This window comes from Garra rufa, chromosome 1, assembly GCF_049309525.1.
Source record: "Garra rufa chromosome 1, GarRuf1.0, whole genome shotgun sequence".
NCBI classification, from domain to species: Eukaryota; Metazoa; Chordata; class Actinopteri; order Cypriniformes; family Cyprinidae; genus Garra; species Garra rufa.
This window is the reverse complement of record NC_133361.1, coordinates 102,670,622-102,685,529: the sequence shown is the minus strand read 5'-3', so window position 1 is coordinate 102,685,529 and position 14,908 is coordinate 102,670,622. Positions and strand designations below refer to the sequence as shown.

The 14,908-nt window shown below is 42.1% G+C and overlaps 5 non-coding genes across 5 annotated transcripts; 3 read left to right on the top strand and 2 right to left on the bottom strand.

The window, feature by feature from the left end:
* Positions 1-6,871: 6,871 nt before the first annotated feature.
* Positions 6,872-6,944, bottom strand: trnak-cuu (transfer RNA lysine (anticodon CUU)). Its single transcript has one exon. It is a non-coding gene; the product is annotated as a tRNA-Lys (tRNA).
* An 858-nt stretch (positions 6,945-7,802) lies between these two features.
* LOC141283442 (U4 spliceosomal RNA) lies at positions 7,803-7,943 on the bottom strand. The gene has a single exon (XR_012338151.1). It is a non-coding gene; the product is annotated as a U4 spliceosomal RNA (small nuclear RNA).
* Positions 7,944-11,126: 3,183 nt separating this feature from the next.
* trnar-ccu (transfer RNA arginine (anticodon CCU)) lies at positions 11,127-11,199 on the top strand. Its single transcript has one exon. It is a non-coding gene; the product is annotated as a tRNA-Arg (tRNA).
* Positions 11,200-12,134: 935 nt separating this feature from the next.
* trnar-ccu (transfer RNA arginine (anticodon CCU)) lies at positions 12,135-12,207 on the top strand. Its single transcript has one exon. It is a non-coding gene; the product is annotated as a tRNA-Arg (tRNA).
* Positions 12,208-13,879: 1,672 nt separating this feature from the next.
* On the top strand, positions 13,880-13,952 carry trnar-ccu (transfer RNA arginine (anticodon CCU)). The gene has a single exon. It is a non-coding gene; the product is annotated as a tRNA-Arg (tRNA).
* Positions 13,953-14,908: the final 956 nt, after the last annotated feature.

Genomic DNA, 14,908 nt, shown 5'->3' with positions numbered 1-14,908 from the left:
ATCCAAGTGTTAGCCACAAATAAATGTTTATTGAAAATAAAGCAGCACTCAACACAGGTAAGCAGAAAATCAGAGGAGTTCACACTGATTCAACAGGGGTGACGGTGGGCCACAGAGTGCTCAAACAGGAGGAAAAAAACAAAGCAAAAACGGCACAGGACAAGATGTAGCAGACATCAAATGGTAATCTCCACAGACACCACAGAAACACGATCACACCATGAATGAGATGACAGATTCACTGGATTTATTCCTTAAACAGAGTAGTGAGGCAAAATTAGTATACACAGACATCGGAAAGCCTACTCTCTCATCCCTCTGCTTCCCGTTCGCATACACAATGCGTCTGAGGCGAAGCGAATCATTTTCCTTCATGTGTAAATGTATAGCTACTAAATCACCTTACACAACATAACGGTCTAAATAAAAGATAGATATAGTAAAAACATAAAATTTTTCCAAAAGTTAACATTCAAATAAAATGAAAACTCATAAGAATGCATATATAACTGTACTGTAACTCCAAACTTCATTAAACTCTGGTTGTGAAATTACTGTGTACAATAAATTTCTTTAATTTCAATAAAATTCTTCTTTTCTTTTTTTTTGTATGAACAACCTGTGTCATTGCATGAAAATGTACCACAAATCAATTGGTATAAAAATAGCTTAGCATACACTGAAGTACACATGCTTATCAAATTAAATTTACAAATTACACAATGTCCAGTCAAATTAATGAAAACGAACCGAAATAACATACCTTAAACAGAGTAGTGAGGCAAAATTAGAGCACATGCAATCATGCACTATAGTGAGAGTAAAATGTTGGAGATTCAAAACGGCAGATTCAACAAACCGCATATTAAAAGCAACTAGAGCTCCGTAATTAAATATTTCCTCCATGTGCAAGCCATTGACCTAACAGCACTGAAAGAGGAGAGAGAAGATCTGAATGAAACTGAAGAGAAAGATCAGTTTGAGAATCTTCATGATTTCGCATCTGGAGAAAATTATTTTTGTTCCTTTCAGTCTGAAAAGACTTCTAAACAAAAAAGAGCTCAAACTACAGGAACTAGGAGTTGTTTTGCTTGCGTTCAGTGTGGAAACAGTTTCACTCAAAAAGGAAGAGTTCACACTGGAGAGAAGCCTTACACATGCAAACAGTGGCGGAGCTAGAATTTTTTACATGGGGTGGCCGGGGGGTGGCCACTGCTATTTCAGGGGATCCACACACACGCACTGTACTCATAAAGTTGAAATAATAAATTAAGGAATTCTAAAGTTTTTTTTTTGCAAAAAACAATGCTGAGTTCATTTACAAAAACATTAGCATAAAGAAAAAGCAACCAAACAAAAAATACTGCAATTAGACATAGGAGACATCAAACCCGGATTTGAAAAGAAAAACAAAAACACAATTTTAGTTATCAGTTACAAACTTATCCTAGGTATGTTTAAAACAACATAATTCTACTGTTCTGGTGAGAACTGGCAAAACGTTTCACGAATTCATCCATGTTGAGGGAGCGTGCCCTCCTTGACTCAACATTGAGAATCCCTATAGGTGACTTACCCTGTCATCAGACATTGTCGTCTTAAGGTGGGTTTTAATAAGTTTTAACGCAGAAAAGCTTCTCTCGCAAGTTGCATTGCTCACTGGTGTAGCAAGAGAAATTTTACAAAGTCCAAATAACATTGTCAATTAAATATAATAACTTACATACAGGGCACAAAATTAACTTTTTTACTTTTTACCAAAAAAATTTAGGAGCACCCAATTTCTTTTTTAGTTATGCACCGATATTGATTCTTCATGTTCTATTCTTATTGCCGATGTTTTACAAGCAAATGGGCTGATTCTGAAAGCCTTTTTAACATATTTATTTTATGCCTTAAGCAAGGGACAAGAATGAATGATAATATGAGTACATGAACAAGATATTTATTTTCTGTATTATAGGTACAGCCATTTAAATAGAGGCAACCACTGCATTTTTAAACAACCTACATAAATAATGTATAAAATATATTATAAATAACAAAAAATAAACGACACAGTTCTTTCTTAGTCGTGTAGACAATAAATGCAGCCATAATCAAAGTAGGCTACTCTTTCAATATTCAATGTGCAAATAGAGACAAAATCTTTTAAGCATTATACAGAGCTATAGACAACTATACAATTTATTATAGCCCACATACTAATATTTAATAACAGCTTCTATAATTTATGCAGCCTAATTCTCATGCATTGGGGAGTCGCTCTCTAAACGTGGGGTATTAAAATTGCTTTTGAATGCGGTGCGCGTTTTACTTTTGGTTTCGTTTTGATCGCGCAAAACTCTCAGCAGCACTGAGCGTGCATTCTATAATATAAGAGATTACTTTAACAACTTTAACCTTTTAAAAGTGGGAGGACACCAACGGGATTTTGAGAAACGTGTCCCCAGTGAAAATTACGCCCTTGTGTGAGTGCAAGTCTCCCGCTGAGTTATCATCTGATGTGAATGTATGCCACGTTTTACAGTAGCCTATATTGAGACTGAGACTTTAAATGTAAAAATGTAAAGATTAAGTTCAAATGGTTATGTAATGTTGGTGTGAACAGCGACCTGTCACTGCATCAGCTCACAGCAGTCTGTGCAGTAGTTAGGCTAGCAAAAGTTTTGTAAAGAAATGAAACCAAGTCGCACCACAACAATTTCTCGCTCTTGCATAAAATATAATTAAATTTTGGGAGCATGCGACAAAACTGTCGCAATTTCGAGCCCTGTACATACATGTACATGTAATACTAGCACAGATGAAGTATAGCGTTAACTGTCTAAAGTGTGAATTGATCTCTCTAATCTCATTAAGTTAACTGATGTCGTCTGCGCCTAGTTAATTTACACAACGGATAATAAACGTTACTCAGCAAACAAACCTTATGATAAACTATAAAACGTATTTCAAATATGATGTTTTATTATTCGTTTTACCTTGAAACCACGCTCATGCCTTTGGCTCGTCTTGATTTGAAAATGGCTTAAGCATAAGCAGCGTTACCGGCAAAATTCTAAAGCTTCTTTAGACAAATGAGATGTCAATCAGTATCAGGTACTGCCAGCAGCAAATAAAATTTTGGGGTGGCACCCCGGACACCCCTCTGGCTCCGCCACTGCATGCAAAGTGTGGAAAAAGTTTTGCTCCAAGTCGAAACCTTAAAATCCACCAGAAAATACACACCATGGAGAACCCTTTTACCTGCCAACAGTGTGGGAACAGTTTCACTCATAAAGGAGACCTTAACAAGCACATGTTAGTTCACACTGGAGAGAGGCCTCACACATGCAAACAGTGTGGAAAGAGTTTCAGTCAAAAAGGAAGCCTTGACAGGCACATGAAAATTCATAATAGAGAGAAGCCCAACAGATCCCCTTAGTGTAGAGTGAGTTTCAAACTAAATGTATATAATGGAACATTCTAATTCACATTTTAAAGCATTATGTTTTGTCCATAGTACACTTTAAGCTCAGTCCAACACAATATAGCTAGTTGACACGGTAATGCATAAAAGAGCAAGGAATAATATGGATTATGGACAATGCTTTGCTCTGTCTACAATGTAAGAACTTCACATTTGTGTATCATGAATTGAAAAGAGATCTCACAGGAAGTGCAGTTTTTTGGTTGAAACACAATAAAGGACATTGTTAGCATTTTTAACATCACCGTTCCGGGTTACAACTACAACCCTTGTTCCCTGAGAAAGGGAAGGAGACACGAGGACATACAGAGCGAGGCTCCTTCTTCCGTCATCTCCACCTTGGACTCTGTTCATCATCTTCCTCCCGGATATCCATTCTCCTCCTTCTGTTGTTCCATCAGTGCAAGGATGCGTCTTCCAGAAGGGGGATGATATGCCAGGAATATGGACCTGTTTTTGTTTCTGTGTGCCCTTTTTTGGTTACGTTCCTTCCCTTTAGTCCAGTTAGTCATTCTGTGCACCTGTGTTCCCCAGTTACCCCATATATTAAAATCAAAGTCTGTGCATTCTGTCTCTGTTGGGTCTCTATCGTCAAATACGTGTATCTACCCCCCCCCCCCCCCCCCCCCAAAAAAAAAAATTCTGGTATCACTGTCTCCAGTTACCCACTATGTATGTTTATAGTGTTAGCCAGTTTGTAGATTATGTATTGTTATTATTTTTATCTGTGTCTCACACAAAACGCATTCTTCGATGCGCATCTCGGACTTGCTGTAATAGTAACAGGTCCGTAAACTTAAACCTGCTCGGGAGCAGATTTATTTAATGTAAACAGCATTTAGGCTGCGCTCCTGGCGGGTTATGATTGGTTGAAATGGCGAGGTCACATCTGACTGGTTAAAGAGCACGACTGACGCGGACTGACTCGCGTGGGAAAAGAAAAGTATCTTGCAAGAAATTGTAGAAAATAATTGCGACGATTCACACACGAATGATGACCACAGCCTCACACACACACACACACACACACACACACACACACACACACACACACACACATGTTGGGTTTACATGTTTTATGGGGACATTCCATAGGCGTAATGGTTTTCATACTGTACAAACCGTAATTTCTATCGCCCTACACCTACCCTACACCTAAACCTAGCCCTCACAGGAGATTGTGCACACTTTTACTTCCTCAAAAAAACTCATTGTGCATGATTTATAAGCCTGTTTCCTCATGGGGACCTGAGAAATGTCCCCACAAGGTCAAAATATACTGGTATTCCTATCCTTGTGGGGACATTTGGTCCCCACAACGTGATGAATACCAGGTACACACACACACACACACACACACACACACACACACACATATATTTATACACTACCGTTCAAAAGTTTGGGGTCAGTAAATTTGTATTGTTTTTTTTTTGTTTTGTTTAAGAAATTAATACTTTTATTCACCAATGATGTATTAAGTTAGCAATTTATTAAAAGTTAATAATAAAGAATTTACATTGTTATAATTAAAATATAAGTTTTGAATAAACACTGTACTTTTAAAACTTGTTATTCATGAAAGAATCCTGGGGAAAAAAAATCACAGGTTCCAAAAGATATTTGGCAGCACAACTGTTGATAGGAAGGATCATGTGACACTTAAGACTGGAGTAAAAGCTGATAAAAATTCAGCTTTTCATCACAAGAATAAATTCTATTTTAAAGTATGTTAAAATAAAAAACATTATTTTATATTGTAAAAATATTTTGCAATATTACTGTTTTTTTTTCTGTATTTTTAATCAAATAAATGCAGCCTTGATGAGTATAAGAGACTTCTTTAAAGACTATTACAAGTCTTACTGACCCCAAACTTTTGAACGGTAGTGTATATAAAAATAAAAATATAAATAAAATAACATATCAAGGAAAAAACATGTAACATGGGCAGCACTAACGCATTTAATGTGTTCACTACTTTTTGCCAGCCCTCTCTCCTTGCCTTTGCAGTGTTCCCTTGTGTTTTAATTAAACTCTGAAACTCCTGAAATCCCTCAATCAAGAGTTCTTGCTCTGCTAAAGAAAAATACTGAGCTCGCTCCTTCGGCATGTTCGCCGACCAATCAAAGAGTTGTTGATCAATGTTTCTACTATCGATACGTAGCCCCTTTTAAGCCACCCAGTGATCTCAGATTACTTCATCCAGCTATACTAATCATCAACAACAGGTGCGTTCGGAGAACCGGAATAGCGAGCTCATAGTTAGTGCGATGATTTGATCTTGGATGTGTCATTTGATCTTGGATGTAGTAAGCAAGGTACGAAGAACGGACTCCAGCAGTGCATGTGACGACTACCAAAGCAACAACAGACATCCATACATTACAGTTAAACATGGTGAATTGTCATAAGGAATGACCATTTACAGCTGAAAAAAAAATCCAACTTCAGAACGAGTAAATTTAGTTTAATGAGTAAGATTACAGGCAAACTGTGTTTAAAATGCGACATTATAGGCACTGCATGAAAACAAAACATGATACACTCTCACTATAGTAAAACCATGGTAAATAAAGATAAACACAAGGAAAATGGGTTTTGTTTGTTTTGTTCATTCAGATTTTAATTTATAGTAAGACATGTCTTCATACAGTTGTAATCGATCAGCCAAAAACACAACATGGTTACTACGCTTTCACTATAGTAAAAACACGGTAAATTGTCATAGAGAATGACTACATTTACAGCTGAAACACGTTTTTTTCCCCCCATTTAAATCGAACTTCAGAACGTGTAAATGGAGTTTAATAAGGAAGATTAGAGGCAAACTAACATTGTTTCATTCACAAGTTGCGAGTCAAAAGTTTGTGAACACGAAAACGGATGAACGACGGACGAAAACGTAACGAGTTACCAATTGAGAACATTGTAAACAGATATGAAGAAAGAAGCAAACATTTATTACTTACTTTGACAAGTTATTAGATGTTCCGTTCGTCTGATTTTTTACATGAATTAGAATGAAGCTAAGCGCGGTGGGTGGCAGCGTCCATTCTCATTCGGCAACGCGATGGGCTCTCAACAATGGAGCGTGTGCGATGCGATTGGCGCCTCGTCCATTCTCACGATGGACGGCGAGCGACGCGATTGGCTCTTGTCCATTCTCACAATGGACAGCGAGCTCGGCGATTGGACGAGGAGACGGCCGCGGAAACAGACGATCCTGCTCCAGGTAGCGCCACAGAGACAGCCGCTGTTGCTTGCTGCCGCCGGATCACCGGTGTAAAAGCAAGGGTTAGGGTTAGTGATAGGGATTAAAATCGCTCGCACTAACAGCGATATCTGTTTTGAAAGATGTTTCGCCACCCTTTTGGGAAGAAAGAGAGTCAACAGAGCCGCCCAACGTGGGGCTCGAACCCACGACCCTGAGATTAAGAGTCTCATGCTCTACCGACTGAGCTAGCCGGGCTGGTCGTGGGCTTCTTCACCGGGGTCGGACCCAGTTTTCATCGGCCCCAAATTACACAGGCGAAACGGAGGCTCTCGCGTTGTGCGAGACTGTCGAGCCCTCCCCGTGGGTAGGGCTTAGAGCAGGCTTAGAGTTTTCTTGTGTCGGTTTTGACCCAATCTGTTTTTGGGAAGCGCAGTTTGACCCAGCAGTGCGGGCCAACAACACGTTCTGTTTTGCCGCGTGAAGGCGGGTCAATGCTTTGGACAGCGTATGGTTGAGATGTGATTTTCCACCAATTTGGGGCACCTTTCTTAAGGAAATCAAGGATGATTTCATGGGAAATGGCAAACTGCTGTAGCGTTTGGCTAACAAGCCAAAGCTACAAAGGATGTACCGGTGCCCCGTCGTCCGAGCAGAATCCACATTCGGCCGTAATCGGAGGTTACTACTAACGTTCGATTGTGTCTCATAGGGAGTTTGACGCAGGGCCTAAGTGGAAAACAGGCCCTCTGCGGCTGAAACAAAAGACGAAGAAGGCATCCACATGCACATGATTCAGGAGTGTTAAACAAAGAAACCACGCAAGATGACGAGGTGGTCCAGCGGTTAAGGCGGTGGAAGGCTAATACATTGTGCTCGACATGCACTGGAAGCTTTAGCGCCACTGAGAGCCCACCGGACCAGACAGGCCCAACCTGTTTACGATGGGTAACGGTGAGCTGTAATTGCGCTGCAGTTTAATGATACCCGTCTTGAGGACATATTTACAAAACAACAAGCCTTCTGGCTCTGGCGCTCAATCATCAGCAGACACCTTTTCGACGAGAAACAAAACCTAAACGAAACAAGGCTATTTTTTCTCAACAATACTCTAAGCCTCCAGAGAGGCTAGCAAAAATTGCCAAAGCTGACTGTATTTCAAGTCATCCTGGCGGGGTATTGGGTAAAGTTTTCAACCAGCAATGATCGCGCCTCGGATAAACCTCACAGGCTACAATATTGCCTCTGCGAAAGAATGCCGGCGACGGTCGTGACCTTTTCAGGCACCTACGTGGATGTGAACCGACAAGGTGGTAGCAAGCTTTAAACTGCCGCACAAACAGTCTCCTGGCACGGGTTGCTGCACCGTGTTTCTACGGAACAGATTAGAGGTGTGTAAAAGACGGCTCATTCACTATTCCCTCTGTGCTCAAAACAGCCTGCTGAAAGCACAGCAGCAGCAGCTGAAAAGGTCCGCAGCATGGCCTCTCTCAGTCAGCAAGGGGGCGGGGAGGCCGAGTGGTTAAGGCGATGGACTGCTAATCCCATCCTTGTCGTTCGGTTCCTTTAGCACTGGACCTTAATCTAGGTCCTGGGGATCCCATGCTGAACTTTTTGTGTGTCCTCCTTATCTAACACACTCAGTTCAGTTCTTTGAGTTCTCCACTAATGAGCTGATGATCTGAATCGGGAGTGCTAAATAAAAGACACCACGTAATATGACGAGGTGGCCGAGTGGTTAAGGCGATGAACTGCTAATCCATTGTGCTCTGCACGCGGGGGTTCGAATCCCATCCTCGTCGTTCGGTACATTTAGCAGTGATCCTCGGTCCTGGGGACCCCACTCTGCAATTTTTGTGTGTCTTCCCTATCAGTTCAGTTCACTGAGCGCTCTACTAATGAGCTGGTGGTCTGAATCGGGAGTGTTAAACAAAAGGACCGCGCAAAACGAAAGGTGGTCGAGTGGTTAAGGCGATGCAAGGCTAGTCCGTTGTGCTCGGCACGCCTTGGTTTGTGTGGGTTCGAATCCCATCCTCTTCATTTGATGCATTAGCACCACTGAGAGCCCACCGGAACAGACAGGCCCAACCTGTTTACGATGGTAGCGGCGAGCTGTGATTGTGCTGTAGTTTATTGATACCTGCCGCAAAGTCTTGAGAACATATTGACAAAACAACAAGTCTTCTGGCTCCGGCACGCTATGATCGGTGGACACCTCTTTGACGAGGACCAACAACCAGCCACGCCAGTAAAAGGAAACAAAACGAAGCAAGACTATCTTTCTCAACAAGCCTCCAGAGAGACTGGCAAAAATTGCCGATGCTGACTGTATTTCAAGTCATCCCGGTGGGGTATTGGGTATTGACTTTGTGGCAACATGGAACTTTTGCATCTACATTAATATTAGTCTGTTTCTTCTTATTCTGAGGTCACCGTAGCCACCAGATCCATTCTGTATTCCGATCTGATGGTCACTACAGTCCCCCGGTTCCAGTCCGTACCAAGAGCAGATGGTGGATCAGCACCTTCAGCCGAATGTCAGCGGATACTATGTCAACTAGATGAGCCCCAGAGACAGATCATCAGTAAAGAAGGCATCCACATGCCACAGCAAACTACTCGAGCTGGTGAAAATGTTCACCAAACACCCGCCGCTGAATTCTTTTAAAACAAGCCAGCTTATTGAAGGTGCACAAGATAAACACCCTGAGAAAGCTGTGCCTCACAACCCTAAGAATGGCATAGGCGTTAGTGGACACCTGACGCGCGTGCAAAACTCCGGCATTTCACACGTCCCTGGGTGGGTTCGAACCACCAACCTTTCGGTTAACAGCCATACGCGCTAACCGATTGCGCCAAAGCTGGGGAACAATAGTCTGTTAAGGGGGGGAGGAAAAGGAAGGAGGGGGAAGAAGGGGGAAAAGAGAAAAAGAAAGAAAAAAGAGAGAAAAAATGAGGAGAAAAGAAATGAAAGGGAATTTTATCTCTTTGAACTGTTTTTGGAGTGTATATTTACAATAAATTATCTGAAAAAAAAAATGTTTTCTCTGTTTTCCTGTACATTTATATGGGAGTAAGGATGATCACAAGCTTTCCAGTTCATATTAGTGTTGCCATACATTGAAGTGTTTACTGAATGTTTTATTTATCAGTAATTATCACATAAATTATGTCCAAATGAATGAAATTATTTCTGAAATGACAAAAATAATATTTTATTAGATTTATATTACTGATTATTGATATCTTATTCAAAGTTTTTGGACTTTAAATATATTTCTGCTGTAGTTATGTTCTAAAACTTATAGTACAAAAATAGTAAATTTATTTATTAAATAATCCCCAAATTTATCAACATTTTTAAAAGGGCCTATAACCGTTAAATGATACTATAACAAAGACATACAAAAAGAGTTATTTAATCATGACCAAACTTTTATTTTTCAATCAGTCATAGCCAATTATTCATTATTCTTTTTTTATTTTTTTTTTACATTTTTATTCTTATAGTTATGTTGCATGTGCAAAAACAGAATAATATCTCTTAATAATACTTTCTATTGTCCATGACAGAGTTCCAGAACAGAAAACAGAACTATACATATAAATAAAACTGTCCAATGTCCATGGCTCTTGTGCATTAACTGCAAGTGAAAAGAACAGAAAGCACAGAACAATACAAATGAATAAAACTTTAAAATATTAATGACTTCTGTGCATGTTTTGCAAGTGCTAAAGAACAGAAAACAAAACTATACTTTTAAATAAAACTGTCTTAATGTCCATGACACTAGTGCATTCATTGCAAGTGCAAAAGAACAGAAAGCAGAAAACAATACACATAAATAAAACTTTATCCCCTTTCTTTCTTTTCTCTATCAAGCGACAACAATCTGGCCACTGGGCAAGTGGGGCAGCGGTGGTGAATGTATGCCTCTTCACGCTCTCCACCCCTGGAGTGAACCTGTGTCCAGCCTGCTCTGGTGTCTGGCAGCAAACATCACTCTCTTCTTATCGTAATCCAGCAGGTTCTGCCAACTATATTGCTCACCTAAGCAAAGAGAGCATATAATACATGGCAAATGAGAAAACAAAACAAGTGGTAGTGTTAACATATGACAGGTCCAAGTGCTTCAAGACAAGTTAGAAATTTGTGCAAGAATCATGTTATGTTGAAAAGACCAGTGCACGAGCTCCACATCAAGTCAAGCAGAGTGGCGCAGCGGAAGCGTGCTGGGCCCATAACCCAGAGGTCGATGGATCGAAACCATCATCTGCTAAGACTTCTGAGCTTGTATATATGACAGAGCCCCCAAAAAAGAGAAATGTTCAGAGCCTGCTCATGAAAACCTAAAGTCACTTGGTCCTCTCACAATAGTTGTTCATCCAGAAGCTGAATGAGATGAAGAACTAAAAGAAAAAGTAAACAACTTCATGACAGCCCCAGTGGCCTAATGGATAAGGCACTGGCCTCCTAAGCCAGGGATTGTGGGTTCGAGTCCCATCTGGGGTGACTTTCAGCAGAGTGGCGCAGCGAAGGCGTGCTGGGCCCATAACCCAGAAGTCGATGGATCGAAACCATCCTCTGTTAATCTTGTTTCACTTTTATATGTGCTCAGGTGCTGCAAGACAATTTAGAAACGTGTGCCAGAATCAAGTGATGTTGAAAAGACCAGTGCACAGGCTCTACATCAAGACAAGCAGAGTGGCGCAGCGGAAGTGTGCTGGGCCCATAACCCAGAGGTCGATGGATCGAAAACATCCTCTGCTAAGCTTGTGTCACTTTTATATGTGCCCAGGTGCTGCAAGACAAGTTAGAAATGTGTGCAAGATTCAAGTTATGTTGAAAAGACCAGTGCACAGGCTCTACATCAAGACAAGCAGAGTGGCGCAGCAGAAGCATGCTGGGCCCATAACCCAGAGGTCGATGGATCGAAAACATCCTCTGCTAAGCTTGTGTCACTTTTATATGTGCCCAGGTGCTGCAAGACAAGTTAGAAATGCGTGCAAGATTCAAGTTATGTTGAAAAGACCAGTGCACAGGCTCTACATCAAGACAAGCAGACTGGCGAAGCGGAAGCGTGCTGGGCCCATAACCTAGAGGTTGATGGATCGAAACCATCCTCTGCTAAGCTTGTTTCACTTTTATTTGTGCCCAAGTGCTTCAAGACAAGTTGGAAATTTGTGCAAGAATCATGTTGTGTTGAAAAGACCAGTGCACGAGCTCTACATCAAGTCAAGCAAAGTGGCGCAGCGGAGGCGTGCTGGGCCCCTAACCCAGAGGTCGATGGATCGAAACCATCCTCTGCTAAGCTTGTGTCACTTTTATATGTGCCCAGGTGCTGCAAGACAATTTAGAAATGTGTGCAAGATTCGTTATGTTGAAAAGACCAAAAGAAATGAGAATGAGATGGAGAACTAAAAGAAAAAGTAAACAACTACATGACAGCCCCAGTGGCCTAATTGGTAAGGCACTGGCCTCCTAAGCCAAGGATTGTGGGTTCGAGTCCCATCTGCGGTGACTTTCAGCAGAGTGGTGCAGCGAAGGCGTGATGGGCCCATAACCCAGAAGTCGATGGATCGAAACCATCCTCTGCTAATCTTGTTTCACTTTTATATGTGCTCAGGTGCTGCAAGACAAGTTAGAAACGTGTGCCAGAATCAAGTGATGTTGAAAAGACCAGTGCACGAGCTCTACATCAAGGTGAGCAGCGTGGCGCAGCGGAAGCATGCTGGGCCCATAACCCAGAGGTCGATGGATCGAAACCATCCTCTGCTGAGCTTGTTTCACTTTTATTTGTGCCCAAGTGCTTCAAGACAAGTTAGAAATTTGTGCAAGAATCATGTTATGTTGAAAAGACCAGTGCACGAGCTCTACATCAAGTCAAGCAGAGTGGCGCAGCGGAAGCGTGCTGAGCCCATAACCCAGAGGTCGATGTATCGAAACCATCCTCTGCTAAGCTTGTTTCACTTTTATTCGTGCCCAAGTGCTTCAAGACAAATTGGAAATTTGTGCAAGAATCATGTTGTGTTGAAAAGACCAGTGCACGAGCTCTACATCAAGTCAAGCAAAGTGGCGCAGCGGAAGCGTGCTGGGCCCATAACCTAGAGGTCAATGGATCGAAACCATCCTCTGCTAAGCTTGTGTCACTTTTATATGTGCCCAGGTGCTGCAAGACAAGTTAGAAATGTGTGCAAGATTCGTTATGTTGAAAAGACCAGTACACAGACTCCACATCAAGACAAGCAGAGTGGTGCAGCGGAAGGGTGCTGGGCCCATAACCCAGAGGTCGATGGATCGAAACCATCCTCTGCTAAGCTTGTTTCACTTTTATTTGTGCCCAAGTGCTTCAAGACAAGTTAGAAATTTGTGCAAGAATCATGTTATGTTGAAAAGACCAGTGCACGAGCTCCACGTCAAGTCAAGCAGAGTGGCGCAGCGGAAGCGTGCTGGGCCCATAACCCAGAGGTCGATGGATCGAAACCATCCTCTGCTAAGCTTGTTTCACTTTTAATTGTGCCCAAGTGCTTCAAGACAAGTTAGAAATGTGTGCAAGATTCGTTATGTTGAAAAGACCAGTGCACAGACTTTACATCAAGACAAGCAGAATGGTGCAGCGGAAGCGTGCTGGGCCCATAACCCAGAGGTCGATGGATCGAAACCATCCTCTGCTAAGCTTGTGTCACTTTTATATGTTCCCAGGTGCTGCAAGACAATTTAGAAATGTGTGCAAGATTCGTTATGTTGAAAAGACCAGTGCAGAGACTCTACATCAAGACAAGCAGAGTGGCGCAGCGGAAGCTTGCTGGGCCCATAACCCATAGGTCGATGGATCGAAACCATCCTCTGCTAAGCTTGTTTCACTTTTAATTGTGGCCAAGTGCTTCAAGACAAGTTAGAAATTTGTGCAAGAATCATGTTATGTTGAAAAGACCAGTGCACGAGCTTCACATCAAGTCAAGCAGAGTGGCGCAGCGGAAGCGTGCTGGGCCCATAACCCAGAGGTCGATGGATCGAAACCATCCTCTGCTAAGACTTCTGAGCTTGTATATATGACAGAGCTCCGAAAAAAGAGAAATGTTCAGAGCCTGTTTGTGAAAACCTAAAGTCACTTGGTCCTCTCACAAAAGTTGTTCATCCAGAAGCTGAATGAGATGAAGAACTAAAAGAAAAAGTAAACAGCTGCACGACAGCCCCAGTGGCCTAATGGATAAGGCACTGGCCTCCTAAGCCAGGGATTGTGGGTTCGAGTCCCATCTGGGGTGACTTTCAGCAGAGTGGCGCAGCGAAGGCGTGCTGGGCCCATAACCCAGAAGTCGATGGATCGAAACCATCCTCTGCTGAGCTTGTTTCACTTTTATATGTGCCCAAGTGCTGCAAGACAAGTTAGAAATATGTGCAAGAATCATGTTATGTTGAAAAGACTAGTGCACAAGCTCTACATCAAGTCAAGCAGAGTGGCGCAGCGGAAGCGTGCTGTGCCCGTAACCCAGAGGTCGATGGATCGAAACCATCCTCTGCTATGCTTGTGTCACTTTTATATGTGCCCAGGTGCTGCAAGACAAGTTAGAAATGTGTGCAAGATTCAAATTATGTTGAAAAGACCAGTGCACAGGCTCTACATCAAGACAAGCAGAGTGGCGCAGCGGAAGCGTGCTGGGCCCATAACCCAGAGGTCGATGGATCGAAACCATCCTCTGCTAAGCTTGTTTCACTTTTATTCGTGCCCAAGTGCTTCAAGACAACTTGGAAATTTGTGCAAGAATCATGTTGTGTTGAAAAGACCAGTGCACGAGCTCTACACCAAGTCAAGCAGAGTGGCGCAGCGGAAGCGTGCTTGGCCCATAACCCAGAGGTCGATCGATCGAAACCATCCTCTGCTAAGCTTGTGTCTCTTTTATATGTGCCCAGGTGCTGCAAGACAATTTAGAAATTAGACAATTTAGAAAGACTTCTGAGCTTGTATATATGACAGAGCCCCGAAAAAAGAGAAATGTTCAGAGCCTGTTCGTGAAAACCTAAAGTCACTTGGTCCTCTCACAAAAGTTGTTCATCCAGAAGCTGAATGAGATGAAGAACTAAAAGAAAAAGTAAACAGCTGCATGACAGCCCCAGTGGCCTAATGGATAAGGCACTGACCTCATAAGCCAGGGATTGTGGGTTCGAGTCCCATCTGGGTTGACATTCAGCATAGTGGCGCAGCGAAAGCGTGCTGGGCCCA